This window comes from Manis pentadactyla, chromosome 1 (assembly GCF_030020395.1).
Source record: "Manis pentadactyla isolate mManPen7 chromosome 1, mManPen7.hap1, whole genome shotgun sequence".
In the NCBI taxonomy this organism is placed as follows: domain Eukaryota; kingdom Metazoa; phylum Chordata; class Mammalia; order Pholidota; family Manidae; genus Manis; species Manis pentadactyla.
Genome location: NC_080019.1, coordinates 170,419,534 through 170,437,904, shown reverse-complemented (window position 1 = coordinate 170,437,904; position 18,371 = coordinate 170,419,534). Strand labels below are relative to the sequence as shown.

Sequence of the window (18,371 nt, the reverse complement as noted above, 5' to 3'; positions counted from 1 at the left end):
GAGACTAGGGAAGATCTCACTTAGCTTAGCCTTCACCCCTCAAATGAGAAAGCCATTACACGCGTACATTCAGAAGACACGCCTCGCACAGAGCCTTCCACCCCTTGGACACATATTCATTTTAAAATGGAAAAACTTCGAAGTCTTGCAGTTTGATTGCATAGCTCAGAGTTACACACAAGTGGAACTCTGGCAAAGCTCTCATTACTAGAAACAAAGCAGAAGACTAAGCACAGGATACATTCTCCCCAAAGTTTGAAGTTTAAATTGTTTCAGTGATCCTCGTCATGTAAGATGTCCACCCCTTCCCCACCTAAGGAGACTAAAAGATGGGTGACAAAAGGAGGCTCGCTGGAGGTGCCATAGGAGCAGAGAGTAGGGAGAAGTCAAGGCTACACACAAAGGCAGAAGGGGCTGGCGTGGACACGGAGAGGTGGCCAAAGCCCCCCGCATTCACAGTGCGGAGAACATGATTAGGGTGCAATCACTTTCACTTCTCCCTGTGCATATTAGGGGAGGACTAGGTCAGGATTGCCGAGAGTGATGGTGTCTTGATGGAACTCAGCTTTCCCGGAGGCCAAAGAAGGCTGGCAATGCAGCCATAGCCCAGATATTCTCACTCGCCCTTTTATATAAAATTCTTGATTATCTGCATTTACAGATAAAAATGTTTTTCAGTAAACTAGAGAGAGGAAAGTCTTCTGAAGGAAGTGGAAATGAATTTAGTTCTTTAGTGGCTGCATGTATAAGGGCTTTAGAATGAGAGAAACTAGTTTCAAATCTTTGCTACTTATAGAGTTATGGTAAGTATTTAAATTTCTTTAAGTTTTAGTTTCCATATGTGGAAAAAAATTGATAATATAAACACTGTAGAACTGTTGTCAAGATTATATTACACATGTAAATTGCGTAACACTTGTAGTGTCTGGCAAATGATTATTACCAGTAAAACTTTTATTCAGCAAGGAATCATCCATTTCTGTAACATTCTCTAGTCACCCATATGGAGCTCTGCCTCACTGTGCACCATTACTTTCTGTCTGGTCTTTGACATTTGACCCTCTACTCCACTGTGACCTGCTTCCCCAGATATCATGAGGGTCTCTTTCTCCCTGCTTCAAACCTCATGCCTCTATATTTAAGAGGAATACCTAGAATTCTTTAGAAATTCAGTACTAACAATGGACAAAAATTTTAAGTCATAAAATGAATACATGACTTTTATAAAACACAATTCTTGTTCTTGAGTTCTGAACTCACTCTTCATCTGTTATAACATTGACCCTGAGACTGTTTATATCAGGTGATCAAGCAACAGACATTGCGTTGTACCCTCTTCCCAGGAAATTAAAATAACACACCAAAATCACATGGTGATCTCAGGTGAAGATGCCAAGGAGACAATCTTGAATTTTCTATCCAAAATCTGCCAGGGTCTTGATTTACTACGTAAAAGTCAGCTTGGGGAGGGTGATAAGTGTTCATTTTACTTTGTGATATTATTTTTTACTACGCACTTAAAATGTTTTCTGGATTTCAATTGGCCTCCTGGTTACCCACAGAATACAGGGAGAATTCTTCCCTCCGCAGTGAAAGCAATCATGTCACCAAGATGATCCTGTGTTAGGTCATATGTCAGTGTCTTGGCTTCTCAGGACCCACTCATTACAAGTGAGTTTATGTGCCTTGAAGCATATGGCCTTGATATATGACCCCAGCAAAAGAGCAAGGTATTTCAAGCTGGCCACAATTTTATTGACTCTCACAGACTTGCTTTGTAGTCACTCCAATAAACTAGATGAGAAATTTCTGATGCTCCAAGCTATCCAGGCCCCAGGACTCCATTTCATAATTCAGAGTCCAACTAAACAACTCAAGAGTGCTTTTGTGTGACACTGTGACCACAGGAATAAATAATTGCTTAGTAATTCTCTTTGAGGCAGAAAATTTTAAACATGGAGAAACCATTTCCCCTTAATGGGAGCCAGAAATCCTGTAAATGCTTGAAATGGCATTCACAATTCTGAATGGTAAACAGATAAAAACAGGAGCGCACCAGTTGCACAAATGACTTGCTTGTCACAAACTTGTCACTGTAGTGATCTAACATTTCTTTCACAGAGCCCGATGGAAAGTATGGAACAAACAGGCCCTGCTGACGTTTTGGCTCTGCTAAGCCTTCCTCCGAGCTAAAGCATCTGCAGCATCTTCCTGTTCTAGACCCTTTATCTGCTGAAGTTAGCTGATACTGTACATGTCAAAGAAATGTTTGACTGTTGCATTAACAAGTTGATGACAAGCAGTTCTTCTTGCAAAGAAGTACTGCTGCTTTTAGCAGGCTGCCATTTTGACCTTCATCTCATTATACAGAAGAACCTGACCAGGCAGAGCACTAGGGAAACACCAGTACTGCTGCCTGAGGCTGGGACAGATGAAGGAGGACCACCTCTCCAGAGCCTAGGTGGGGCAGTGTAGTGGACACAACAGGCAGTTCCATCAGGGTTAGGGATGGGATCTCCTGGTAAAACATAAATGTTGCAAACATATTGGACCGTCTCACGGATTCTTGTGCTGTGATGAAGGGAGCTGCGCAGAAATCCACTTCCACCCACACCTCGCCCTGAGACACACATGTGTGCACACAGACCTGGGTATACTTTATAAAATGTGAACAACTGGAAAAGTTCATGAAAATTGTGAATGCACATTTTTCTTTACACATAGTGTTTGGCAGTTCTTGGACTTCCTCCTATCAGGAGTTTTTCCTAACCTCCTCCTCACTCAGCAGCACACCTGGAACTGTCTAAACCTCATCAGGGCCATGCTCTTATCCCCTAAAAAGCAAGGTATGCACATTAGCCTCCTCACAGAAATCCTCCAGGGCCCTAAGCCACCACCAGTCCTCTCCAACCTCAGCTGCCAGCAGGGAGTGCTCACACACTGTGCAACTTCCAACACTTGCCTTTCTGTGTGAGGAGCCTCCTCCCTTGGGGACCCACCCTTGAAGTTTCCCTGGGAGTGCAGGCCGGTGGGGCCCAAGCTTATCAGCAGACAGCTGAGCCGGGGACTGTAATGGGAGCCTTGCCTGTTGCCCCCGAGTATTCTGCCTCTGCTGGGGCCTTGGGCATATCAGCTCTTGAAACAATGGAGCATTCGCCCTAAGACTGTCCTCTTCATAAAGCTGAGTTTCTCTTACTCACCAAGGTGTCAGGTGCCCTGTATTCTTTGTATACCCTTCTGTTAAGGCTACATTAATAGTGTCTTATCTGCTTTAAATATCAACATGGAAAACTCGCACTGTCGGTATGTTCTGCTGACTGGTGCTCCAGGTGCTTTTCATTTTTAAAAGTGTGTAAAAAATGATTATCATTGTTCAGCCATGAGAACCCAAATTTCTTGCCAAAGCAGTGATGGGGCTTAACTTTCTTTTAGGTTTGGCAAATTGAGCACAGTACTGTCGATTAAATGTTTTACTGGCCTCCCAAATATCTCGGGCTGTAATCTATACCTCAACTTTGTTACCTCAGCAGACAAGGGGGGCAGGGTGTGAGAAGAGGGTCCTGCATTTTACACAGTTAAGGAGATTGTCCCTGAAAAAGGACGTGATGGTAGTGTGAAGTAGCACTTAAGTTTTCTGTAAAAGAAAACATGTAAGTGAACAATTTGAATTTTAAATGGAATTTTAGTGACTTTTTCTTTCTTTTTAAAGTTCCTAATAGGATTTCTGTAATGATTTTGTGTTTTCTTTCTTAATAGAACTTAAATGGCAAAGAAATGATATGCTATTTTTGATTCAGGAAAAAAAAAAAAACGCTTTTGTATGGGAACTCTCTTTTTAAATACACGTTAGGGAATAGATAATGGCAACAACAAAAAACGTTCTGTCTTCCTAGTCAAAGAGATAGCTGATTAGTGTATGTGTTTTTAGCATATATTTACTTACTTATTTGATTGTTTACTTGTCGGTTTATTTAAAGAAAGCAAGAAAGGAAGGAAGAAAAGAAAGAGTCTTATGCAGGGATAACTTCATTAGATTCGTAGAATTTTAGGGCTCCAAGAAGGAGATGTGACTTTTATCACACTCACATTTTAGAGATTTGGATACTGAAACCCAAAGACGTTCATTAACATGAGCAAAGATACACAGCAGACTTGTGGCAGAGCTAGGCCTAAATCAAGGTCTGACTTTCAATTCAGGTGACAACTCTATCAGAAATTACATTGTATTCTTTTAAAATTTTCTTTTAAACAAAGACAGTCTCATTTGAATAGTTTACACTGATGTGCTTAAATATAAGCATTTGCTTTTGGAATAACTGGAGTTGTATACCGGGTAAGCCAATTTAGGGACATGCATTTAAACATCCCTACATTTGGAGACATTTCTTCCTAAGCTGTATTTTTTCTGAGTTGTGTAAGAAACTCTTATAATTTCAATTAATTTCTCATCTTAACAAGATTTCAAAGAAACACTTTCCCCATTCCCATTTTGGTACCTGAAAACATTTTTTAATGGGTCTGTTCCTTTAATAAGTATTTGTTTAACTTATATCATAATTTAACATTCGTTTAACTTGCATTCTTGGAGATAAATTATATTTTATCAGATTAAAAGAAAATCTGTTTTTTATTCCCACTTTGAGCCATCTTTGAGTTGGTCCCCATAATTGTCTGTTTCTGCAAAACTGATTAAGTTAAAACATCAATGCTTTTGTTTGGGCTCCTTTAGTTTAACACAAGGGGAAAAATTTTAAATGCATTTACCTTTTCATAGCTATGATAATTATATACTCTATTTTTCATTTATGCAAAACTTATTTTTGAGGGTTTTCTTTTTGTTTCATTTCTCTGTTTTTGCATTTTCCAAACATCTGTACTGTGGCTGGTGGCAAGAGTAGCAGTGGCTGGCACTTTTCCTCCACGTTTTGAGAGAAAGAGAATTGGCTGGAATAAAACCTTGCTTTCCATATGGTCGACTTGAAATACAGCATTGAAAAGGTATCGTCTCTTTTTCTTTTCTGAAACCAGAGTTGAAACCCATGAGCAAATAGCAAGATTGATGCCCAACCACCTGTTGATTCACATCAGAAAAATTCTTGTCAATGCACCCCCCACTTCAGTAGTTGGAAACCCAAATGACTCTTTGTGCATTGGTAGCTTCATACCAAAATATATGCTACTGGTCACTCACTGAAGAAAGCGCCCAGATACTACAGGTCATCAAGAAATGAATTGAAAGTTTTGCTTTTGATTTGGCAGAATGAACACTTTGTAAGTATGTTTGTCTGTGAAGTGCTTATTGATTCCTGAACATTGGGATCTATTGTCAGGGACAGAGAGAAATGAAATTAGTGCTTTCTTTTACCTTGATTAATTCTAGTTAGGAAAAGTAGCAGTTTGTATCTTACCAATTTTTAAATGTAAAATATTACAAACACACAAAAACATAAAGAATAATGTGAACATAAGAGCATTTAGCACCCCAGATTAAACAAATGTTAATTCGAAACATTTATTTCTGGACCTGTTGTTTTCTTTTATTATTCTGGGATAAGTTACATACGGTGAAGTGTACAAAGTCAGTGTATAGCTTGATGAGCTTTATGTAAGTACATGTCCATGTGACAACACCCAGTCCAAAGTGCAAAACATGCACAATATTTAGGAAGAGTCCCTGGTGCCTTGTACTGGATATTCTCCAAAGCATTAACAAAAGATTAAGACAAACAAAACTATTATACCCTCTACCATCATAAATTAGCTTTACATAAGCCATCAGCTATATTATGGCTGATATAAAATCTATCCTATTATATGTAACACTAAAATTTATTTATGGAGTCTCTCATTGTTAGATATTATTTCCAATGTTTTCCAATCACAACTAATACTGCAGTTAACATTTATACATGTCTTTATGTCAAGGAGAAATGGCTAAAATGTTAAAAATGTGCATTTTCAATTTTACTGGGAATTGTAAAATTGTTCTTCAAGGTGGTATTCTGATTGGCCATCTATGAGAGCTTCTCCACATTCACTTATAAACCATTGGATTCCCTCATGTGTGCCTTTTTGTATCTTTGCCATCTTCCTATTGGGTTATTTGTTTTGCTATTATTGTTGTTTTGGATGGCTTTTGGTTTTGTGCTGTAATATTCTAGATTCTTAGCCTTTGGGCAATATAGATTTTAAATATCCTATCCTAATTTATAGTTTCTCTTTTAACTGTGTTATGGTAGCATTTAACTTTAAAAGCATTTTACATTATTTAAGAAATACTTAAGTGGCATTTGCAATGACAATTGTAAGGTGGCATTTGTTGTGCTATTTTTTTGCCCCCATCAAATGTCTTTAGGATTTTTATTTCATCCAGTGAACTGTTTCACCATTCTTGTTCTAACACCATAGAGACTTCACTACCATAGCTTTATAATATTCATGTTATTTGGTCAGGTAAATCTGTCTACATTTTTCTTCTTCAAAATATCTTGACTCCCCTTGGCCTTTTGCTATTCAATATGAATTTTAGAGTTAGTTGGTCAAGTTTGGCAAATCTCATGCTGAATTTTATTTTATGTACTTCAGAGAATAATCTGGAGGAAAACTGACTTTTTTATAGCATTGTGTCTTCCTACCCATTAACAGATCATATTCCTTTACTTAATCACATATTCCTTCATGCACTTTAACAGTTCATAATTTTTACCATAAAGGTCTTGCTTGAATCTATTTGTTAGATTTCTTTTCATGTAACTTTGATTTTTGTGCTTATTATACATAGAGTCTGTTTTATATTTCATTGTTTCTTAGTTATTACTGGTATATATTCAGCAACTTTGCTGAACTCTCTTATTAGTTCTAATGGCTAAACTGAAAGTCTCTTAGCTTTTCTAAATAGATATGTATATTATCAGGAAATAATGACAACTTTCTCTTAAATTCCCATTCTTAAATGTTCAATTTTTTTCCTGTCATATTGCATTACTAAGTCCTCTAGATAGTGTTGAATAGAAGCAGTAATATTAGAAATATCTGTTTTCATTCTTACTTTAATGGAAGTGTTTTAGAATAACTAATGGAATAGTTAATGGAACAGTTAATGAAATAGTTTTAGAATAGCTAATGGAAATTTTTGATAAATTAAAATTATTGTGTTAAAGTAGTTCCTGCCATCTCTTTATAGTTCACTAAGCATTTTTAGTCAGTATTACTAGTTAAATTTTATCGGATTCATTTTCTGCATCAGTAATAGAAGTTTTCCCATTAATATGTCAATATTTCATATGATATTAACATATTTCTTGATATTAAACATTTTTTACATCCCTGGATAAAAACTTTGCTCAACTCTAGTGTGTTGTTTTTTTTAATCTGCTGTTGAGTTAAATTTGCTGTTATTTTATGTAGCATGTTTGCATGGGGAGACTAGTCTTTAATTTTCCTTTCATAAACTGTTATTTTAGAGTTTTGGTGTCATGGTGATAAACTAGCCTCATGGAGTAATGTGAGCGGCATTTTTTTATTTTTTTTCCTTCTATTTCCAAAATCGTTTTATATTATAGGGATTACCTGTTCTGAAGATTTGGGTAAACTTGCATCTCAGGTCTTCTGGACCTGGTATTTTCTGTCAGTAGGGGATAGGTATTGTAGGATGAAATTTGATTATCAACTCAATTTCTTCCATAGTTATTGGTTTATTCAAGTGTTCTATTTCTTCTTAAGCCAATTTTAGGAAGTTATTTTTTTTTAATATACAATTAACAGTTAATCTACACATTCAAATTTTTTATTTGTATAAAGTTGTTCATAATAGTCCTATGATTTTTAATTTTACCTTTAATTATGTTCCTCTCTTATTCCCAGTATTATTTATCTGAACTTTTTCTTTTCTTTTACTATTTATTATTAATAATACTAATAATTAATTAATTATTAATTAACTGATACTTATTTAATAAATTAATGTTTTCCTTTACTAGTTATTATTAATATTAAAACATTAGATTTTTTCTGTTTCACTTACTTTTTTCAAAAGCTGGCTCTTGATTTTGCTTATCTACTTGTGTTTCTCTGTTCTTTGTCACTGTGTTCTGCTTTTATCAACACTGTTTTCTTCATTCTACTTTCTTATGGTTTAAATCATTTTTCTTTTTCTAGATTACTGAGTTGAATTATTCCTCATTTAATTTCAATGTTTATTATTATTCTTAAAGATGAATTTTAGCCTCTAAATTCTCCTCCAAGCTGCATAGCATGTTTTGATATGTAGCTTTGTTCAATTTAAAATATTTCATAATGTGCTTTAATTTACTTTTAACCCTTGAGTTATTTAGAAGTGTATTTTGTACTTTCTAACATTTATTTGCTCTATTTTTATTACTGATTTTGAATTGCACTGTAATGAAAAGATTTGTTTTATGTGGCTTTAATTGAAAAAAAAATTTTTGAAATTTCTTTTGTGACCAAGTACATGGGTTTTACTGCTGGGCTGGAAACTATAAGTGACTTAACAGTTTGTTTAGTGACCATGCTAAAATTTTATATGTATACTTAACTATATATTTTTCTACTAAAAACAAAATCCACTTTTTAGTATTTCTGGCTTTCTTCTTAATATATAAAAAGATGCCCAGCATATTTTATCTACTTACTAAGTATCAATCTGTTATTGTAATTTTTTAATGGAGTTTTAATTTTACCTATTTGTTCTAAACATACACAGAAGTGGTTATCATTGACTTTTATAGCCAATGCTTAATTATATTTACATATGTATTTTAGATATTACTAAATTATTACTACTCTCATTATTCCTGGAGTCTATGCCTTCTTTTCTGAGTTTACTTTTTATCTTATTGAATTACATCTTTCAGTAATTCTTTAGGGAGAATCCTGGATAGTACACTCTTTTTGTATATCTAAGTGTTTTCTTTTATCTTTTATCCTAAATAACAATTTATATAGATATTTTTGCTCAGCATTTGAAGATTATTACTTAATTATATATTAGACTATTCTGTCAGCTATCATTACATTAAAGAAGTCTGCTATCAGTCTATTTTTCAATTCTTTGTAAGTAGTCTGCCTTTTCTCTCTAGTAACTTTGAGAGTTTTTCTATATCCTTGATGTCTTATAGTTTCTCTGAAATATGTGTAGATGTGGATTTATTCTGAATCATCAGTCATGAACTCAGGATATTCTTTCTAATCTTAGGACTCCAATTCTGGAAAATTCTCAGCTATTACTTTTTTCTTTGTCACTACCTCCATTTTCTTCTTCTGGGATTCTTATAAAATGTAGATTAATGTTTCTAGTTAATTTACATATCTCAAGTGTTCTTTCATTTTCAAAAAATGTATTTTTTCTGTGACTTTTTCTTCTGAGTAAATTATTTAATATTACCTTCCATCTTACTTATTCCTCTCCTTGAAACTGCCCAATCTTAAGTTATCCTATCTATTGCATTTTTATGTCAGTGAACATATTTTTCATTCTTAAGATTTCTGATCAGTTCTTTATTCACCTACTTTAAGTTTTAAGGCATAGTTTATTCTTCTAGCAGTGATTAGTGCTATTTTTTAAAAGAAGACGTTCAGGCCTATTTTCTTTAAATATCATAACGAATGAAATTGATGCTGTATGAAATGAGAAATTTAGGAGGCTGTTTCTTCTTTCCTCTCCTATCCAGTTTCCCATATTTTGTTATAATATAGTATGTCAGTCATGGATTATTATTAGATTTTGTGCTACAGCTGTGGAAAGGATAACACAAAAAGTTGGATCACTACTATTTGGGTAGTAGACAACTTCTGACATCAAGTAGGTGCTTAAAAAATATGCATTGAGTATGAAATGAATGGACCTGTTTGTATACATACACATACACGCAGAGAAAGAAAACAGCTCAGATATCTTTAGAATCTCCGTCTACTGCTGGATGCCCACCTATTCATTTAAACTTAGATTCTTTAAAGTGTTGAACCACCATATGATTTAATACATACTCTTTCTGTCAGTTCTTGTGTTAGGCATGCACATGCTTTGTGAGTCAACCCTTTACAACCAATGATCCTCTAGCCAAGTTAGTCCCATTTACAGCTATTTCCACATTTGCCCATTCTGCCCTACCCTACCCTTACAAATAATAAATATATTTGGCAACTCCCATTCTTATATAAGTGACTACTGTTAAATTTTCATTTGGCAAATACTGTGTGATTCTTAAATATGAAATGATTAAATAGCAGTAATTGTATCATATCCAACTGCTAATAGTCCATGCTCATCAGAATAGTTCATGTTGTTTATTATTTAAATAAAAGCATTTTGAAGTTGTTCTTTTTTTTAAGGGTATTTCTTAAAATCCCCAATAATAGTCAAAGGAAATTCTCTATAGAAGTTGCTAGGAAAATTGGAATTCCATTGAATACTATGGTTATTACCGAGAAACTTAATCATGATCTGCAACATGCTAGAATAAAAATATATTGCTTCTTGTAGCAAAGCAGATTATATAAAACAATGTAGATTAACAAGAAAAAAGCAAACTAGTATAAACTGGGTCATTGGCCAATGTGCAAATTTTATGGAAATTTTAGTGACACATCTGATCAGTTTATAAGAAGTACATATTATTTATGTTTATAAAAATACTCAACTCTGGGGCATGATTTTAACAATCTTATATATGTAAGAACAGATTGAAAGTAAACTGTCTTCCTAGCTGTCTCTATTCTTTAAATTTTAAAAATGATTTTCTTATTCTCTGTTTAAAAGACAATGACTGGGAATCAGCATATTTGATTTCTAGTCCCAGATATGTCTTTTAACTAGCTCTGTGACCTTCAGTATTTTATTGAATTCTTCAAGTTTAGTTTCTACATTTACACATATAAAGAGTTGGGTTTGATGCTCTTTAAGACCCCTTCTGGTGTTCAGCTCTAGTATTTGGCACTTTATGTCTCTCTCTTTATTATATATAAATGCCCACAAATAAAAAATAAACTGCTCATAGGTTGCATACATCAATAATCTTCGTTATTCAACAGAATTCATAAGGAAATACCCAAGAGTGGGATTATTTGTTCCCTGAATAAGGCGGTTGAATTCAGCCAATAAATAAATAACCTGGAGCTACTGTAGGTTCTTGATCAGAATGACATAATAAAAGCAGTATTTTTAAAAGTACTGTCAGGCAGCAGTGCACAACATTGATCAGCATGAAAGAAATCTGGAATACAGACCAGGCAGAGAGCACACTGTGGTTCAGGATCAGATAGAGTCCATAATATAGTGATAGTTTCAGAAATTAAGTGGAAAAAAAAGATACAAAGATACTGTGATGCATATTTATTTTGAAAGAAGATGTAAAAAGATTATAAAAAGAAAAATCATGTAAAGGGAAATAGAAATGTCCAATAAACATATGAAAAAGTATTGTAACTCACTAGCACTTAAAGACATGACTTATAAAAATAGTAATTCTCAATGCTGGTAAGTGTGTGGTAAAATTGGCTCTCATACAATGATGACAGGGGGTACCATTAACATAAATTCTGCAAAGTAAAAGCCTATTTTATTATCAAGAATCTTTAAAAATGTATCCTTTGACTCAGTAATGTCATTTCTAGGGATCTTTTATAGGAAATAGAAACTCAGACCAAGATTTATATTCAAAGATGTTCATCACAATGTCATTTTAAAAAGTGAAAAAAGAGAATAACAATCTTACTTAATCAGAGAAAGTATTAAACAAATTATGGAGCATCCATATGTATCACTGCATATGGTAATTATTAATTAAATAGCTATTAAAATATTTTTAAAGAATATTTTACTAGGAAATGCTCATGAAATAGTGTAACTGAAAATACCTGATCCAAAAGAAACTTGTATACCTAACATGATCCTAAAATAGAAGAGTGAAAATATTTTATTACAATTTTTAAAAATATATTAAAATGTGAACAGTAGTTACTCTGTAGGGCAGAATTACATGATATTTTATTTCTTCTTTTTCTTAAACTTTTTAAATGTTCTAAAAATACTCCAATGGTTAGAAAAAAGAAACTTAAGCAAACAGCAAATAATCTAAGTAAAATTAATTCCAAATGTGATGGTAATTCAATTTAAGAAGAGAATACATGTCTATTATATATCACGTCTTAAAGGGATTAAAAGGTTTTGTTTTCTAATTTATTAACCTTTGGAAATATCTGAGATATAGATTTTTGGAATCTTATTCTGAATATGATAATGGAATTTATTTTCTGAATTATTTCATATTGTTTCTATTGCCCAGTGTTTCTAAGAGTTGTTTTGTTTTTTTAGGTTCTTGTACTTATGCCTTAGGTTATCAGCCTGCACTTTGACCTTATGCCTTACGTTATCAGCCTGCACTTTGACCATCTAGAACCTTATTTTCTTTAGCCCATCAGTCAATTCTGACATTAATATACTCAAGCTACATTTACATAATATGAGATTATCACAAAGGAAGAAATCTAGATTACTTCTTATGTTTTCAATTGTTTTTAACTTATAAATTTTTCATAGTGTAAAAACTTCATAATCTAGTAATAGCATTTTCAGTAATTGAAGCAGATGAAAATGAAATAAAGAACACAGTCAATATGTCACTGCAGAGTCACTTTTATTGGGTGGAATGAACTACTACTGATAAAATTTATCAGGCACCCATGTCAAGAGCAAAATCTTGGCTGCTCTACATAAGAATGAATAAACATAACCACTTACTTGGCTCTGTACCCAGAATTTAGCCAAAAAAGAAACCCATTGGATGCCAGAAAGAATGAACCAGATAAGGTTTTATCAGCTCAAAATATACAAGTAACTTGGTCCATCCATTTTCTAACAAAACTGTATAAGTAAAATGTAATCTTAAAAAATCTAAACTCCTTAAACTGGCCAATGGCAAAGTACTGGAGTAACTAAAACTTTCCAGACCGCACCCTATTTCCCTTCTTCTGCCAGGAGAACCATTCTCTCTCCAGCTCAGGCCTCCACTGGCTACAAGTTAACCCATAACCATGTGCACACAAGCTCATCTCTTTTCCAGAACTGTAAATCCAGTGAAGGCAGAAGCTGTATCCAATTTATCTTTGATACCTCAGGCTCTGGCAATGTTCATGATTGTTGAGTGTTTAGATGATTTTAGCATCTATAAAAATAGGGGAAAAGTTACTTAGATACAAACACTCACACCCTATGTATATAACCAGTCTTACTAGCATTTAGACAAGTTCCTTTACAATTATACTATCACCAAATCAATAACATCCTTGGAAGACACATCTTGCAAGAACATATTTTTCTGCAAGGTTAAGAGTTCAGTAGTGTGGCACCCACAATAAGTTATTAAATCTCCCAAAATCTCAATTTCCTCATCTGAAAGATGGGAATAGGGATAATACTTATCTCATAGTCCTTGCTGTGGGGATTGGATGAGATCTTGTATATCAAACAGTATCACGCCTGGCTAAGCCCTTGGGCAGTTTATAGAATTAATGCCTCCCAGGACAGCTGGTTGTATTTACACAAGCATCTTGACAACTGGGACAGAGGGTACAGGTGCCCTGGCAGGACTGGCACTGGATAAAGAATCAGAGAACTTAAGTGTAGAAGCCAGTGCTTTTCAGCCTTCAGTAGCATAAGAATTATGGGAAGTTCATTTAAATGTCGATATTTTGAGTTCTACCTCAAGAGATACCAGTTCCTTTGCTCTGAGGTAAGACCCCGATTCATGTTTTCCACTTGCTTCTCAGGTGATTCTGGAGTAGCTGGTCCCAGACCAAGCTCTTAACTAACCCTAGCATCAAGATTCCATTCGCCTTGATTGCATATCACGTCCTGTGGTATCATTCCCCAGGCCTCACCTTGCTCAGTACTGTGTGGCTTTGCTGCCCCCACCCCCTTGCCACTAAAAGCAGAAGAGAAGAATAGGGGAGAAGAGTCAATTGGGAAAACAGTAAATTATGTTATTTTGTATTATTTGGACTAATGCTTTCTGCATTAGTCCAAAAGTGAGCTGACTAGAGGTAAGCTTGAACTTTGGAATAATAGTTTTCCCCCATTTATAGTCAACTGTAGAATGACTGAGTACAGTGAAGTTTATATCCTGTTTTTCTATGAATTGCTATCTATAGAACTTAGGTGAATAAGCACAATTGAAGTGCAAAGTGTTAAATGCAGGCTTTTGATTTATTCAATGCATTTGCACATTGAAGTAATTAGGATGTATTTAAAAGCATTCTGCTTGCAATACTTTGTTCTCCATTTCCTACAAATCAAATTAGTGAGGGATAGATTTGATTTTGACATCATTTTGAAAATATTTTCTTTTTCTTTTAAAAATTTTCTTGGTATTATATTTTTACAAAGTTCAAAACACAACCAACTGTGACTAAATTCATAAAAACAAAAAAGTCCAAAGTATAAGAAAATGAAAAACAGTACAGAGTAATATGCAGTAGAGCAGCATAAGTCATACCTCACAGATAGAGTTATAATAACACACCTTATCCACATCTGATCAATTAATAACAAATACTTATGCAGAGAGCAAATTATTTTCCTTTGATGGAGAGCCCCAAATTTAATTATTCATCTCAGTCCAAATAAATATCCAAAGGCAGCCAGATCTACTTAGCAAAATCTTAGCCATCTCTTGTTTTCATTATACTATAGGTAGTGCAATCAATGCATCAGAGGAAAGAATAGGAAGGGTGTTTTCGCTGTTTGCTAATAAAGCATTCAAGCAAGATTATTTATTTTTCAATAATGTTATATTTGGCAGAACCAAGACACATTTATGGAGCTGTGTTGCACAAAGACAGACCTGAGTTTAAATCCCATCTTGGCAAACTGTCCTATTATCTTTGACAAATTGTTTCACCTACCCCAGCCTCAGTTTTCATATCTGTAAAATAAGGGTAATAATATCTACACTGCAGGGTCATTTTCTTAACATGCAACAATGTATTGGAAGAGGCTGGAATTTAATATCTACTCAATAAATGGCAGTTATTATTATTCATTCAGGAAAGGAAGTTTAGAGGGGCAAGAACCCAAAATCCTTCCAGGAAAAGTACTAACCAAAAATACTCTGTGCTCTCACTTTCGCAGAGGCTATCTGCAGAGGTCACAGATTTTTATCCTAGAATTTTATCAGGATTCCTATAGAAGGGATTGTTTTACCTTTATAATCTTTTTGCCACCCAAATTATTGTGCTTAATGTAAATCAGTGACCTCAAAATACATGTTGAGAAATACCCTTTATACTATTGAAGTGCATATTTAAGTGACTATACTTTTCTAATACAAATCATAATCATTTGTTAAAAATAAACAGTACTTTGGACTGGGAAGATTAGATAAGTCTAATTCCTCTTATTTTTCTATACCAATTTATAGTTTTAGATGTATATATGTTTATGCATAGAAATAAAGGGGAGATATAATGGATAAGACCAGTAGATTCATTTGTGCTTCTTAGGAAGCAGAGATGGTATCCTGTTTAACCCTATCTTCAGTGACTGACTAGCTTTGTGTTTTATATATATAGAAAGTGCTCATTAAATGTTTGTTGAATTAAGTAAATGAGAAACCAAAAGCTGAAAAAATACCTCTATAGCATAAAGAAGCCAGCTCAAAAGTAGTATACACAGGTAGTATGCAAAGAGCTTAAACCTTACTAATAGGCAGCAGTGCCCATTTAGTTAGGAGGCTCTGTGTTGAATAGCAGCCATTTTTTATTCAGAGCCTCTCTTTCTCAGGTGCAGAGAGCAGCTCAGCCACGAGAGCCAAATGACCTTCAGGCAGAGAGTCTCAACATGACCTGCATGTCAGAGCTGGAAGCAGCCACAGGGCTTCCTAACCCAAGGGCCTCATTTATCAGCTAAAGGGACTGAATGACTGGCCCAAACAGCTGGTGGCAAAGTTTACTGATACTCAAACTTTGGTCTCCTGGTTTTGGTCCAATTCATTTTATATTGTACTATGTTGCCTTTCATCCTCAAATTATCTGGGATTTCACAGTGGCTTCTCTTCCTTTGAGCAGGACAGTGCAGTGAGGCATCCAGCCGTGCCCCTGGTAGGATCATCTCACCTTGTATGGCATTTTCCATAAGGCCGAAATGGCCACAGTCAACAGATTCTTCCTTTGACTCTAAAATGAGTTCTTACCAAGAAATAATCTATATTAAGTTATTATTAACCATTAACAGCTCATCCAAATTACTTAAGCTCCTTTTCAAGTGATTACTGGCTGGATCTAAAAGGAATAGAGAAGAAAGAACCTTTATAATTTAGGAGAAAAGTAAAGGAAGGGTTCTGACTTTGGTGGGCAAGGACAGGGGGCTGTGGCAGGGGTTCCAGAGAAACCAGATGTCACTCGAGAATTTGCATCTAGAGAAGAGAGAAAATAAGAAAAGGAAAAGGAAAAGAAGAAATTCAGGGGGTGGGAAGTGTTGCAAGTAGACTTCATAATTTGGTCTTTGGGTTCATTATTTACTAGATTTGTGACCATTGGACTCAATGGAGAAGCCTTGTGTTCCGTTCATTTGTGTCTTGTTATAATTTATATTGCTACTGTCAAGTAATAAGAATTCCTTGTATTAAGTATTAATGACATCCATGAAAGGAGAAATAAAGCATTTAGTAGGTAAATATCTTCCCCATCCACCTAAAAAATGGAGGAAGTGTTGATGGGCTGTTGATGGTGAGTTAAACTGGCATACCAGGAATTTGTATAAATAGTTTCCCCTGCTCCATTGAATCTGTGGCTGAGACTTCAGTTGTATACCAGCTGTGCGTGCAAAATCTCATAATTATTCTTACTGTATTAAGCATTTTATAGCAATTTTAGCTCTAAACTGCTATGCAATAGTTTTTATGCAAGTGTACCAGACATGTAAGCTGTTCCAATGAAAACATTTCCTTTCATTTAAACACGTTGTTTTAGGCTTCCAAACTTAGCTCTTTGCATTGATGGAAGAATCTTTAGGCCAGACATCAGTTTTGTTGATGGCAAAAGAGGGAATAGTTGGATTTCCTTGCATATACTTTATTTCTTCAAGCAGCCTCATCAGAAAAGGGGCATTTCACTAGTGGTGCAATACTGATGTTAGCAAATGCTGCCGTTGAGTACTAGCTCTTCCACAGCCTGTTCTGTCGAGAAAGGCGCTGGAGAGGAAGCTAGGGTGATCTCTGTATCCCTCTGGGATATAATGACAAGCAACAAGGACTTGGACTTAACCTCTCTGCAGAAGGCTGACACCTTTAACCCCACTGCTCATGCTGCTGTGCCCTGCAGTGGCAAGTCTTGGGCCTGAGCCCAAAGCTGGTGTGGAGTTTGAACCCCTGGCATTCTGGCTCAGGGCCAAGTGCTATCAATGGAACCCCACTGACACCTTTAGTTATTTTTCCTAGATTAGGATAGTAATTTACTTGTCTCTTTGATTTCAAGTGTCTGGTTTTGTTTCCAGATGCCTTCCAGCTCATCTGTATTCCAGGGGTTTCAAAAGACTTTAACCTCATTGGTTCTTCCCTTTGTCAGTTCCATTTGGTGAACACAGGAGGGATACAGAGACTAGAGAGAGGCAAGGGGGGAATATGTGTGTGTGTGATGCAGGGGGCAGGAGGGGAGGGCTTGGGGAGACTCCAGGGATAGATAAAAGGCATGTTCACTTTCAGAATATCAGCTGTCCTATCACAGCAAGTCAGGATGGTGCATAAGAGGTGGTATGTAGGACAATGTAGTGAAAAGTGCCATTAGATAGATTCCTGTGTAAAAGCCCTCCAACCAACCATAATCTCAATTCCCCCCAAATGACTGCAATATATGAAAGAGATGGAGAGACCATAGAAATTTTATCCCAGTGCCAATAAGGCAACAGCACTTGGATTTTAACATGCTATGGTATGAACAGGCATTTATGCAGGGGTGTCATTTCATGTTTACCAGCGCCTGTCTAGCACTGTTTATTGATTTTACTGCAATTCTTTCCCCAGGACCCTGTAGATAGATAATTGCTAGAAATATCCATCATTAGCAGAGCAACGAGTGCAACCATCACACTAGGAAAAAGATACACTTAGGACCCTGCAAGCAGGCATCGAGTAGAGACAGAGGGGGGAGTCACACAATAACACGTGCAGCTATAACTCCAGGCAAACACACACACAACACCCTGTGTAGCCGTTGCACTGAGAAAATACACACAGCCCCCTGTGCAGCCATCACACATCAGGAAAATACACACATGACACCCCTATGCAACCATCACACCAGGCAAAAGTACAGACATAAAATGCTAAGTCAATAGGAATGAACAGCTCATAAAAGCCTCC

General features: G+C 35.4%; 1 protein-coding gene across 5 annotated transcripts in view; it reads left to right on the top strand.

Moving 5' to 3' along the window:
- ZBTB20 (zinc finger and BTB domain containing 20) overlaps nucleotides 1–18,371 on the top strand; it is an 807,002-nt gene that overhangs the window by 555,678 nt on the left and 232,953 nt on the right. Inside the window, exon 7 of one of the 5 annotated variants that reach the window (XM_057502832.1) lies at nucleotides 4,899–4,998. The exons of the other annotated variants lie outside the window; for them this stretch is intronic. The gene's annotated coding sequence lies outside the window, so the exon portion shown is untranslated. The remainder of the gene's footprint in view (nucleotides 1–4,898; nucleotides 4,999–18,371) is intronic. 5 annotated transcript variants of the gene reach the window in all.